Here is a 13828-nt window from a genome sequence, read left to right as displayed (position 1 = left end):
CAGAGGAAAGGAATCCTGCCCAACCTAAGTCCTAAGAATATATTTTTGTTATTTCCACCTTCATCTTTCTTGATGTTTCAAGTTCTAAAGAACTTGTGACATTTGCTACATAGTAGACAGGCTTCTAAAAAGTCTTTTGTTTGAAACTGCATACATAAAGTTATAAGAATTTGCTATGTAAGAAATGATTTAATAAATTACCTTGTAAAATAAAAATTTCCTTTTATTGCTATTGAAGTCAAGTTGTGAATATGCTACATACATTTGCATATTTTCTGCCTTTTGTCACTCCCAAGTTCAACACATTTGGAGGAGAAAACATGAGACTTCAAGGGTACTTTTCAAAAGATTTCTGCAAACGATTTAAAACTATAAGAAGGAACTTTTTAGGTAAAGCAAATACACTGATTAGCAATCAGCAAAGAGTTTTTTAACTGCTCCAATCATGCATTCTAAGGTGTAAATTGTTTGCCACAGTTCCATGTTCATTTGTGAACAGAGAACACATCTTATTAATTTGGAACAAAATCTCCATCTAAATTTTAATGGTAAAATATCTGCAAAACTAAGAGGAAGAGGAGAAATGGTTGAATCTGATCATATTTTCCTGCCTACAATCCTCCTGTGGCTTCCTCTTGCCTTCTACAGTGGTTCTTGCACCCAGAACACTTGAGGGACAGGATCATCCCACAGTGTTTGATGGTCCCTGTGGAAGGAAGGATATGTGAAGGTGGGAGGTGGGGCGGGGAGATAGTGGGTGTATTAGAACGTCCACAGGGAGTTGTTCCAAAGGGAATGTTCAAACTGTTCAGACTACACACACAGCCTTTAGATTCTGATGAATAATCCATTCACCCTAGGTCACCGCAAAGAGAAAGCCTTTTCTCATTGCCACTGCCATGGAGGAAGAAATACAATAAAGCCCCGAGGTCTTTAGTTTGGTACATATAATAATATCCTACATATTCTAACTCCTACCTAAATCTCCTGCACGTTTTCTGTAGGCACCTCAATGCATCCTATAAATGTTCATAATTTCCCCTAATTATGCCATTTTCCTTCAGACCTATGTGCTTTTTTTCTCTGCTTGAAATGTCTGTCCCTTTTTAGGTTATCCCCCGCCAAAAGTCCTTTTTATCCTTCAAGTCTCAGCTCAAGCCTTTATCCTTTCTGTGACATAGTCTTTTGTCCCCTCCTCGAAGCTAAGCCTTACCTTCTTTTGGTCATCTCTTCCTCTTCTCCACTAAGAGTAATATTATTACTCTTGTGCCTTGTTTAATATTATTATTGTACCTGGCACATAGTAGATAATAAATACATACTTAGCAAATAAATGAATGCAGTATTATTTAACGGGGACTACATTTCATTTAGGATGCTCAGAAATAACTTAGGACTGTGAAAGAAATCAGTGTAAATCTTGTTTAAGAAATTAATCTCTTAGCTTCTGTTTTAGAATCTAATTCATATAGAAGGCTAAGAGATGGCAAGCATCACAAACACATATATTTTAGCAGAATCTGAAATTTTAAATAAGGAATGCTCAGACTATGGAACATAAAACGTTAGCCTTGTAGATTCTACAATTGAAAGGGAAATCAGAGCTCATCTACCTCCAGGCCTAATGGCAATATTTCAGCTGAGAAAAGGAAGATCCAGAGAAGTAAGAGGCTGTCCCATTTCAAAGTGCCTAAGCACTTTGCTTTCTGATGATTTGACATCATATGAGGCGATATCATGGGGATGATATAAAGGAGAAACTGGAATTGAGAACCACAAGGTGCAGCAAATTTCTAAACAACTCCAAAAGTCTTCTCTGACAATGGTTATTACACCCTCCATCTCAATCACTTGTTCACCTGGTGTTTAATAATTCTCTAAGAAATTATAATAAAGAAGTTTTAAGTTCTACTTAAAGTTCTGTTATATGCGTTATATGACTTTTTTTTTTTTTTTTTTTGAAACAGAGTCTTGTTCTGTTGCCCCAGCTAGAGTACAGTGGTGTCATCACACTGCAATCTCAAACTCCTGGGCTCAAGCGATCCTCCTGCCTCAGCCTCCAGAGTAGCTGGGACTACAGGTGTGCGCCACCATGCCCGGCTAATTTTTCTATTTTTTATAGAGGAGGAGACTCGCTCTTGCTCAGCCTGGCCTTGAACTCTTGAGCTCAAGCAATCCATCCACCTCGGCCTCTCAGAGTGGTAGGATTACAAGCGTGAGCCACCTCGCCCAGACTATGTGACATTCTTTTTATTCTAAAGAAGTTGGTAGTATAAGCTTTTAAAAAACTGATGTTTATAAATCAGTGGCCCTTAATCATAAAATAAGACAAACAAAATGAGCTGAGAGACATTTTTCAGAGAGAGAGGACATAGGAAAAGGAAGTATCATTTCTAGATTTGGGAAATTACATGTGAGTCTTACAATCAGTCCTCTAAGCGTAAGAACACTGTCTTCTCGTATCATCTTCATAATGTACTGAGAAGCAAAATGGAGGGGGAGAAAGATGGAAAACCATAGAAAGAAAGTCTAGACAGTGAGATAATTCTGGAATAGAAAACAAACCTAAAGGTTGCTAAATCCAATGGTTAGTTCTTAGTCCTCATCTTACTTATTCAGTAGCAGAATTTGATACAGTCGATCACTCCCTTCAGCTGCAAGTATTTTTTTCCCTTGGCTTGTATTCTGTCTCTTAGCTCTGGTTAGCCCCAGGGTTCATCCCTTCAACATCTCTATTTTTATATCTACATGTGCTACTTTGGTGATCTCTTGTAGCCTCACGGCTTTAAGTATCACAAATTTATTTCTTCAGCTCAGACTTCTCTTCTAAACTTTGACTCATATTCACCTGCTAATTAATCTTTCTTCTGGGACTTTGATAGATATTTCAAATTTTACGTGATCCAAACTGAGCTCCTATTCTTCCTAAAGCTGCTGCTTCTGGAAACTTTTCCATGTTAGTCAATGGCAACTCTATTCTTCTAGTTGCTTAGGTTCCATACTAGTCTCCCCTCTCAAAAACCCAACCTCCAATGCAAGAAAAATACTGTAAATTTTACCCTCAAAAAGATAAAAATCCCTGCATGTTAGATGGTGATATGTTTTTATTCATTGTCACATCAGCATATCTGGAGCATAACACTGCTCAGAAAATACTTATTGAATAAGTGCATGGATGATTTTGAGAAGGTAAGAATGGGTACGTGCAAAAAAAAAAAAAAAGATTTTTCTTTATAACCAAGAGTTAAATAAGTCAAAGGTCAAGGTTAACAATTAGGAATAAAAGAAATATATTATTTATTACAGTGAATTTGTTATTTTAGATGATTCTATAGAAAACGTTCCTAAGCTTGGCAACACATTAGAATCACCATTGGAGTTTTTAGTATCCTGGTGCCCAGGAATTAAGTCAGAGTATCTGAGGGAGGGGGTCAGGACGAGTGTTTTCTAAAGCTCCCCAGGTGATTCCAATGCAAGCCAAACCTGAGAACAACTACTCTACAGAAATCACATCTAGAGGTTAAATATTAACTTCTTGTTCTAAATGTTTCTTAGTAAAATCCATCTTTTTGTTCCCCCGAAGATTGTCTAATATTTCCTCTAAAGTTTCCAATAACTCAGCATGATGGCACTGTGTACAGAATGCAAGAAAATCAACCTAAAATCGTTGGAACAAGAGTTCTGAAAAGCAGCTGAATCAAAATACATATACAAAGAGGGTTAGCTTTTTTTGTGCCAGAATAACCAATTCAAATATACTGGGGGAAAATAATTCTATTCACAAAGAAATAAAAATTGCAAAATACTGAGGAATAAACACTTAAGGAATATTTAATACTTTAATAAAAAACTATGAAAGTTTATATTAATTCAAAAGAAAAGTTTTGAATAAATTGAGACATATTTTCCTGGGTGAGGAAATTCAATATTTGATACATGTCAATTCTTCCCAAAGGAATCTATTCTTAATATACTTCCAGGCATACTTCCATTTTGACTAGATGATTCTAAAAGTCATCTGAAAGAAACAATGTGTGAAATAAAAATATTTTTGAAAGGAAAATTATGAGGGAAGACTTGCCCTCCCAAATATCACATCATTCCATAAAGCTGTAATAATAAAAATAGTGTGAAACCATTAAAGGCATAGACAGATAAATGAATGTGTAGCATTTCCCTAACTCTTTGATTTAGTTGTACAATATAATTATCTTAACAAAGAACTCAAGTAATCTTGCATTTGAATTGTGTACAATCCCTTATCTGATAGATTCGCTTTTACTGGTTAATGTTTCTGAAAAGTAAACTGTTTAACCTTGTTACATAGTTAAAGAAACAAATTTATTTAATCTGGAAAGAAAATTCCTTCCCCCTATTCCCTGAACCCCAGTTTAGGAAGCACTAGGATAGTCCCCAAATTGACCCATTACATGCAGGGATTCACATGTAATACAGCTGGATTAACATCTGTACTGTCTGACCTGGATTTCAAGCTTCTTATTTTTATGTTTTAAATTTTTCCAGCTTAATTGACTTATGATTGACAAATAAAAATTTTATATATTTAAGGTGTAGAATGTGATGGTTTGGTATACATTGTGAAATGATTACCACAACCAAGCTAATTAACATATCCATCATCTTACATAGTGACCATTTGTGTATGTGTGTGTGGTGAGAACACTTAAGATCTGCTCTCTTAGCAAAATTTAAGTACCCAATACATTATTGCTAACCATATGACCATGCCGTACATTAGATCCCTAGAACTTATTCATCTTATAATTGAAAGTTTGAACCCTTTGACCAACGTTTTGCTCACTCTCCTGCCCCGGTACCCATTATTCTACTCTCTGTTTCTATGAGTTCTCCTATTTTAGATTCCATATATAAGTGATATCATGCAGTATTTGTCTCCTGTTACTGGCTTACTTCACTTAGTATAAGATCCTCCAAGTTCATCCATGTTGTCACAAATGCCAGGATTTCCTTCTTTTTTTTAAGGCTGAATACTGTTTTTTTTGTAGATATATAGCATATTTTCTTTGTCCATTCATTCACTGATAGACACATTGGTTAATTCCATATCTTTGGTATTCTGAATAATGCTGCACTGGGTACAGGAGTCCAAATATCTGTTTGAGATACTGATTTCAATTACTTGGATATATATTCAGAAGTGGGATTGATGGATCGTATGGTAGTTTTATTTTTAACTTTTTTAGAAACATCCTTACTATTTTCCATAATGGCTGTGCCAGTTTACATTCTTATCAATAGTGTACAAGGGTTCCCTATCTCCACTTCCTAGTAAGCACTAGTTATCTTTGGACTTTTTGACCATAGCCTTCCTGACAGGTGTGAAATGATGACTCATTGTGGTTCTGATTTGCATTTCCCTGATGATTAGTGATATTCAGTATGTTTTCATATACTTGTACATTTGCATGTCTTCTTTGGAAAAATGACTATTCAGTTTCTTTACCCATTTTTTAATCAGATTATTTGTGTTTTAGTTATTGAGTTGTCTAAGTTTCTTCTATATTTTGGATGTACGGTTTGCAAATATTTTCTCCTTTTCCTTGGGTTGCCTTTTCATTTTGTTGATTATTTGCTGTGCAGAAGTTTTTTAATTTGATTAGCTGCACTTGTTAATTTTTACTTTTATTGCCTATCCTTTTGGTGTCATATCCAAAAAATTATTGCCAAGACCATTTGTTATTAAATTGACTGTCATGGTATCACAGTGTTTGTGTTTAACTAACCCTTGTTTCACTTAATAAAGGCTCCAGGATTACTGATGGTGGCATGTCGTTATACTTGTTCTATTTTTATTGTTAGTTATTGTTAATCACTTACTGTGCCTACTTATAAATTAAACTTTATCATAGGTGTGTATGTATAGGAGAAAAGCATAGTATATGCAGGATTCCATATTATTCGTGATTTCAGGCATCCACTGGGGGTCTTAGAATATATCCTCCACAGATAAGGGGGGCCTACTACACTTGGATGATCCATTAATGTAAAGCCATTTTCTCTTTTCAAAACTCAAATATATGTGTATGTCTTTGTTCTCTGACCCTCTCCTCCACAGCCTACTTAAACCTTTACCCGTCTTAAAAAACTCTGGCTGCTTTTCTACTTGTTTTCTCTACACAACGGTAAACTTCTGAGAATAGAACATGTCCCACCTATCTTGGCACACCCTGAAGTGTCTAGCATCACATTCTGCATACACTAAAATGTGTGTCTGTGTGTATAGCACAGACAACCAATTGGGATGTTTTTTTTCATGTCCATTTCATGTCCCAGAAGTATGAGTCTATAATAGTAAGTCTTGTATCTGTATAGGGATTACTATTTTTTTCAAAGAACTTTCATAGTTATATTCTTATTTCATTTTCATAACAATGATATGAAATAACAAGAGCAATGCTATTACATAGTAGGAAAACAAGGCATGGACAATAAAATGATTTGTCTTAATTCACAAAAACATTGACAGTTCTTAGACTAAAATACATATTCTCTGCCTTCTTTTATTTAAGGGTTGTTTCTCTTAGATACACTTGAAATGTCTCTCACAGTAGTGAAAATTAGGAGCTTTGTTCTAAAAAAGAAAAAGAAAAAAAAAGATCAAGCCAGATGTGGTGGTGCACACCTGTAGGCCCAGCTACTTCAGAGACTGAGGCAGGAGGGTCACTTGAGCCCAGGAGTTCAAAGCTAGCCATCCAGGGCATCATAGTAATACTCCATCAGAAAGGAAAGAAAGAAAGAAGGAAAGAAGGAAAGAAAGAAAAGGAAGGAAGGAAGGAAGGAAGGAAGGAAGGAAGGAAGGAAGGAAGGAAGGAAGGAAGGAAGGAAGGAAGGAAGGAAGGAAGAGGAAGGGGGAGAGAGAGAGAGGGAGGGAGGGAGGGAGAGAACGAAAGACCAACCAGCTTTTTAAAAATTTATTATGACTTAATTTTAGTTGAATTAAATTTTAGTTACATTAGGCGGGAAATAACCTAACCGTTAACCCATATGAACCCATATTCTGTGTTTAACAGAATATTTAACACTTATTTGATGAGTGTTTTCCATGTCCCAAGGACTTTGCCAGATGAAGCAATAAAGTGGTGAATGTAACTGAGACCCAGCAAACAATACTCCCCACTCTCTGCTCATCACTGGTGTAGTATAACTAAACATAGCACCACCTTACTAAAAACTACCCTCTTGTCATTGGCCTTTGTGCAGCTGCATGGCAACTAAATGACCAGAGTGATGTCAATAACATGGGTTCTTCCAGGGGCCTGTGACATCAGCACTGCTGACACATTTGTCTCAAGGTTTGAGTTGTTTGATTTCCAGCTTGAATAAAATAGTGTAAAGCACAGCAAAAACAATGATTAAGGTTCTGTGAAGCATACCAGAAATAAAGGCTTTATTTTCTTTTCTCATATTTTTCTACTCTGTTTTATGCACATTTTAAATATAATGTGCCTTTTTTATCACAGTCCCCAAAGCCAAAATAATGAACAAGCACAGAAAAGGAGGAAGGAGGAGAAGGAGAAAGTCTGAAAGATACCAAAGCAAAAATGGAGCCAAGCGAGATGTATACAGGTATTGCTTGCTAAACAGCAAAATAATAGGATGACTTAGAGTAGGGCTCTCCAAGGTATTTGAACAATTCCACTGTGCTCAGAAGGCAGAGATAAAGCTGCAGTTCTGATAAGGCTTTTTAAAGAATGGGCTGGATTAGAAAGGACATGATAAATGTCCTTGTTGGGGGGTAGATGTGATTGTATGACTAATCATAGCAAGAAGCGTATTTTTTAATTCACAAAGGCCTGCAAGCTCCACACTTGTTTTCAGGAACACAGAGTACCTGCTGACGAAGTAAGGGGTGTAATAGTAGTATGTGCCTTAAGCTTGAAGGCCAAGGTGCTACGTTGCTCCCTGGAAATTCACAAACAATGCTACTCAAATCCCTTATTCCCCAAATAGAAATGGTTAGGTCCAAGGACAGTCCCTCTAACACTGTGCTCCACCTATTTTAACCTGAGACTCTTCATATCAGTTGCTATAATTATCATCCTGAAACAGGACATGCATTTCTTGCTATATATAGATAGAAGGGATGTGTATTAGATCAACAATAGTATTCAATAGTCCTTCACTGTTAAATCACACCCTCTCCTAAAACTCACCATCACCAGACAAACCAGAGACACCTTGTTCTAAAAGCTAAGATACGTGTTTTTTTCCACTTTGAAAAAACCCACAGGAAAGCCAACTTTCAAAACAGGCAAATATGGAGGTAATTATTAACGTTATGAACAGATCATTCTTTCAAATATTTGAGTTACTCAAAGTATGTTTTATTGTGTATGTATAGATAACTGCTTAAGAAATAGACCTCTTAAATACAATAGACTATGGGGGCCATTATCATTGCATTGTTATTATTATCGTCATCATTTATTCCCATACTACAGATGAATAAATTGAATCTCAAAAATTTACACAATGCATCTAAGGTGACAAAGTAAGCAGTAAAAAAGCAAGACTTGCTCATAGGTCTATGTCTTCAGCACCATTTTCGCATGCATTTTACCACACGGTCTCTTTTTCTGTCCTTTCTATCATGTTAAGCATCATTTTAAATACCATATGGTATAGGTAGATCTATAATAACTGCTATAAAAATGAATAAAACAGGCATAAATGCCTAAAACAGGCTTAAGTTAAAAGCAGAAATGCCACTGAAATATACCAAGTCACATTTTAAAACTGTTTGGTTCACATTTTCCCATAAATTTGCATTATAAAGTTTTATGTGAAATTTTAATATTGTAAGTATAAAAGTATCTAAAAATTAAAGTGTTTCATAATACTGGTTGATTTATTTACCGAAAAATTCCATATTAGATTAATAATTATCAAATAGGCACAAGGATATAAACTTCATCCTCGACTATTTCAGTACACAGTTAAGAATGGTATAAACACAAAATATTTCTCAGAGTTTGCTTCTAGGATGACTGAAATACACCCTCCTTTATCACAGTTAAGGAGGAGTCAAGGCCTCTCGTTTCACATTTACAGTTTTTCAAATTTTGAAACAAAACTGGTAAATTCACCGCAATCCACATATTTAAAATTTCAAAACACTGAGTACAAAGAAAAGGTCAGAGAACTAGAAGAAAAACAAAAGCAGACAGTGTTCCCAGAAGCCTAGGAAGTAGAGTTTCAGGAAAAAAGGAGAAATCAATGGCAGCAAATCCAACAGAGGGCCTGTAAAATAAGAAACGAAAATGAATTTAAAACAAAACATAAGTTTCTGATGTAAATTAGAAACTAAGAGGCCACTGAGATTGTCAAGAGCTGTGCAGCGTGGTGGAACGGACAGAAGCCAGATGGCTTTGTGAACGCTGACGGCGTCCCGGGTTAATCCAAGGGTAGCCATGTCAAAACAAGTTTAAGGCAGTTTATTTTCTTTAGAAAATCAGTATGACAGTAAATTTATCAGTTTTTTTTTTTTTTTTTAGAAAACAAACAATCCTCCTCAATTAAAATTCTAATTTTATGCTTGTTTTACACCTGCTACTCACTGTTTTTAGATTATATGTGCTCAGTAACTTGACCTAAAACTTCTTGATCAGAGTAGATGTCACTGACTGACCTAGCTCCACCTGTGTATCAGACTGACAGTTATTAAACGCAAGTCAAAAGAAAGAGTAAATGAGTGTAACAAAAAGATTGTATTTGATGAAATCAGACCTGAGCCTAAAAGTTGAAGAATGAGAAATAGTGTGTGTTAAAATTTGTCAGCAGTGTATTAGGGTCTGCCGACACACAGATTCACAGATTTTCCCTCTTGAGCAAATACCTTTAGAATAGGTTTTAATTCTGTTTAAGTGGTTTCATTCTTTTCCTTCAGCAGGAACCCTCCTTGCAGCTGAATTGGCAGATCGTCTGTTTTCATGAGAGCTCTCTGAACCAATCAGGACACAGACAATCTTATACCTCTGTGGGCTTGTGTTCCTTTTGATGAGAGTCTAGTGAAGTCATGCGTAATACTTTACCATGTGCCAGGGACCGCTTATGTTTCAGTTGTACAAGGTCAGATCTTAATTTAACCACCAACTGGATATTTAATTTTAGATACACAGAGGAACACATTGGCTCCAAAGCACTTCCTCTGGTTTAGGAAGGCAAGTCCCTGGATAAGAATGACAAGATGATCATTCCAAAAGGTGAGATTATGAAATATTTGATCTGTACTTCACCAAACGGCTTATTGAGTAGTTCGGTATTGGTATTATTTTAATCAAGTGGAAATGCAAATTGTGGTAGCTACTCGTTTCTTTCTTTCTAATTGATCACCTGTGGGTTTGTCTGTCTAGGGCCTTTTTAAATTATAGAATAAAGCCAGGGTTGTTGTGTTTGTTTATAGAACATCAACTCAATTGCATAATTGTTAAGCATAACAAAAAAATGTATCATGAGAAAAACAGCTCAAGAATGAATATCCTTACAGGAGTTGTCAATATACTTATTATAGAATCCCAAACCTGTCTTAGCTGACCCCTTATTTCTGAGAAAAAATGAAATGATTTTTGTGAATAATTAAAATAAATCTCCGTCAAGGTTTTTTCCATCACTTGTTGCAAAAGATGAATGCTTTATGTCCAGATAGAAAAATTCCTTAAAATAACTTGATGAAAAAGAATAAATTGAATAAAATTGGAAATTTGCTCCTGCAAATTATGTCACAAAATGTTGAGGTTGGAAAGTCCTTAAAATTTATCTGATACCATCACCCATATGGTTCTAAAATGAACAGTTAACTTCTAAGAAACCTTTTACATCTAAATGATTTGATTTCATGAAATAGTGATATGGACAAGGGAAGTCCTATCACTGCTTTGTGCTGAGAGTGTTATATTATTGTAATAAAAATCACAACCTTATACTTCGGTTGTTTTCATGGGACTACCTTATTTTCAAATAAAATTTTGCCTAAATTCTTTATATTTTCACTGGAGTTGCTGAATGAGTTTGCTAGATTTTTTTAATTTGTTTGTTTTTTGGTTATTTTGCCTTTAACACAGACTTTATTTTATTTATTTATTTATATTTCAGCATTTTACGGTGATAAAAATGTTTAGGTTACATCTATTGCCTTTGCCCCACCTGAGTCGGAGCTTTAAGCGTGACCATCCCCTGGACAGTGTGTTCCGCACCCATTAGGTGTGAATATACCCATCCCTTCCTCCCCCCTCCCACCTGCCCGACACCCGATGAATGTTACTACTGTATGTGCACATAACGTGTTGATCAGTTAATACCAATTTGATGGTAAGTACAGAGTTTGCTAGTTTTTTGCTTAGAACTCTTTTAGAAAACTTTTTCTGAGGCTTATGAATTTTTAGCTTGCAAAATGAGACCACTCTCTTTTCCTTCAGAGTAGCCAGGCCATCAGTTATAGTACATTGGTTAAGCCTGTGTGGCCTCTATTGCCAAGTGACAGGTTATATCCCACATCTCCACCACTTGATAGATGTGTGGGCTTAGGGAAATTACCTAACTACTCTGTGCTTCAGTTTCTTCATTTGTAAAGTGGGGGGAAAGTATGTTGTAGAAATTAAATAGCAATCTATTTAATGCATTTAATGTAATGCCTGTCACAGGTAAACACTCAACAGGTATTAGTTATAATAATTACTAAATTCAATATAACAAATATTTATTGAGAACCTTCTGTGTGCTTGACTGCATGCTAAACTTTGAAAAGGAAGGGAAGAGATTTGTGTTGTTTCTGCAGAAAAATCTAAAATACATTATTTAAAGGCAGCAAACTTCCTGAGGGCGTGGATCCTACATGTCTGTGTCTAGCCCTGTTCCTAGAACATAGCAGACACCAAATACATATTTTTGAATGAACAAATAGAATGGTCTGAAAATCCTTAGGGGGAAAAAATAAGAATTGATGGGTCAACTCTCCTCCTTCATCTTTTTGATTAGTAGAGCAGAGGAACGTAGTAAATACTGTGCATCTGTATTTCAACAAGGAATTTGGCAATATCTCTTGATGATGGTCTTGTTATCAAAAAGGAGAAATTAATACAGTTGCTGGTGTCTTTAAGAGGATTTGTAACTGGATAAACAGCTTTTCTCCAAGGGTGCTAACCAATGGATCACCATCGACCTGGAGGCCTGTGTCCTGTGCCAATTTCTGTTCAACATTTATCATTATCAATGGAACATAAGGACATACAGAAGGCATGCTTATTAAGTCAGCAAATAGACCAACACTTGGAGGGACAGAAAGTGCGTTAGATCTTAGCAGATGGAAATAAAGGTCAAATGTTAAAAAGATGAAATGTAATAGGAATAGAGCCCTGCGCAGAATTTCACAGTACACAGTGTGGGGAAAACATATGACTTGCAGAATTTGGGGCAACAGGGGTCTAAATCAAGTGTGTAACATGATAGCCCAAAAACTGATCTGAGCTTGGGCTAAATTAACAAATGTATAGTGGTTAAGAAAAGGGAGGCGGGAATGGTCCACATCCACTTAAAGTTGTATTGCTCTGACTGCACCTGTTGTGCTGCATTCAGAGCCTGTGGTTCAGAGCCACTTTTAGAAAGAGATGGGTAAACGAACGTGTTTACAGGAAAGCAATCAAGACTACTTGAAGAAGGTGAAACCACAGCATAGGAAGAGTAGTTATCCAGACTTGAGAGGAGAAGGCTCAGTGGAGACCTGACAGCCTTTCTGGGAGACATTTAAAGGGCTCTCATGTTGCAGAGGAACAGCACTTTCTCAGCATGGCTCTGGGAAAAGAAAACTAGGACTATCAAATAAGGTTTTGAAGAGATGGATTCAGCTTCACTGTTTTTCCTAATTGTTAAAGCTCACCAAAAGTGAAGGGCCGTGTGAGGAGGTAGTAAGCTGAGGCTGGCCGATTATTTGTTGGGCATATGATAAATGAAATTTACAGGTGGGGCTACCTTTAACTCTGAAATTTGGTGATTCTAGGGAAGAAGGAAAAGAAAATAATAAGGGTGTCAGAGTGCCTGTTCAAAGGTGAGGAACAGAACTAAAACTGCCAAGAAGTATTCCTCCTTTTCCATTCCAGAGGAGTTCAATCACAGAATAGTAACAGGTAATGTTTACTGACTACTTGCCACACATCAGACACAGCTAATCAGGCAGGCCAGGGTGTCAGCGAAGTTTCAACCACTGCACTCAACTGCCTTGAGCAGAAAGAGACCATTGGCCTGTACATGATTTCAAGACAAGATATAAAGAAATGGAATAGCTCATGATTGTTTGAGTGAGTTTCAAATGGAAAAAGATTACACTTAAGCATCAGACAGGAACTTTTGCTGTCTCGAATGAAATACACCATGCTAGGAACAAATACTTTTAGAGAGAATATATGTATATGTATTTGTATGTATATATTTACCTGTATATGCATAAGAATAATACTTTTTAAGGTCCAGAGATATTTGATTTTTGTTACTTGTAGCTAATTAACGTAGCCAAAATGTTTTTTACTTACCCTGAACCCAATTGTGCAAAGCAAAAATAGCTTTTTCTTATTGTCTGTAACTGGCCTCACCTTCCTCAGGAGTCACACCTCTCTAATTAGTGGGAAATAAAACTTTTGGTCTCATGCAGACAGACACAATAACTTAGGTAATGAAGCCTCTGCTTGGATGATTCAGGTGAATGGATAGGTTTTTCCTATTTCTGCTCCTTCTCAAGCCAAGAAACTCTCCCCACCAGTTTCTACCTGATTTACTGTACATTTGGGCATTTTCCTCT

The sequence above is a fragment of the Lemur catta genome, chromosome 11 (genome assembly GCF_020740605.2).
Source record: "Lemur catta isolate mLemCat1 chromosome 11, mLemCat1.pri, whole genome shotgun sequence".
Taxonomy (NCBI): domain Eukaryota; kingdom Metazoa; phylum Chordata; class Mammalia; order Primates; family Lemuridae; genus Lemur; species Lemur catta.
Note: the sequence above shows the minus strand (reverse complement) of the source record.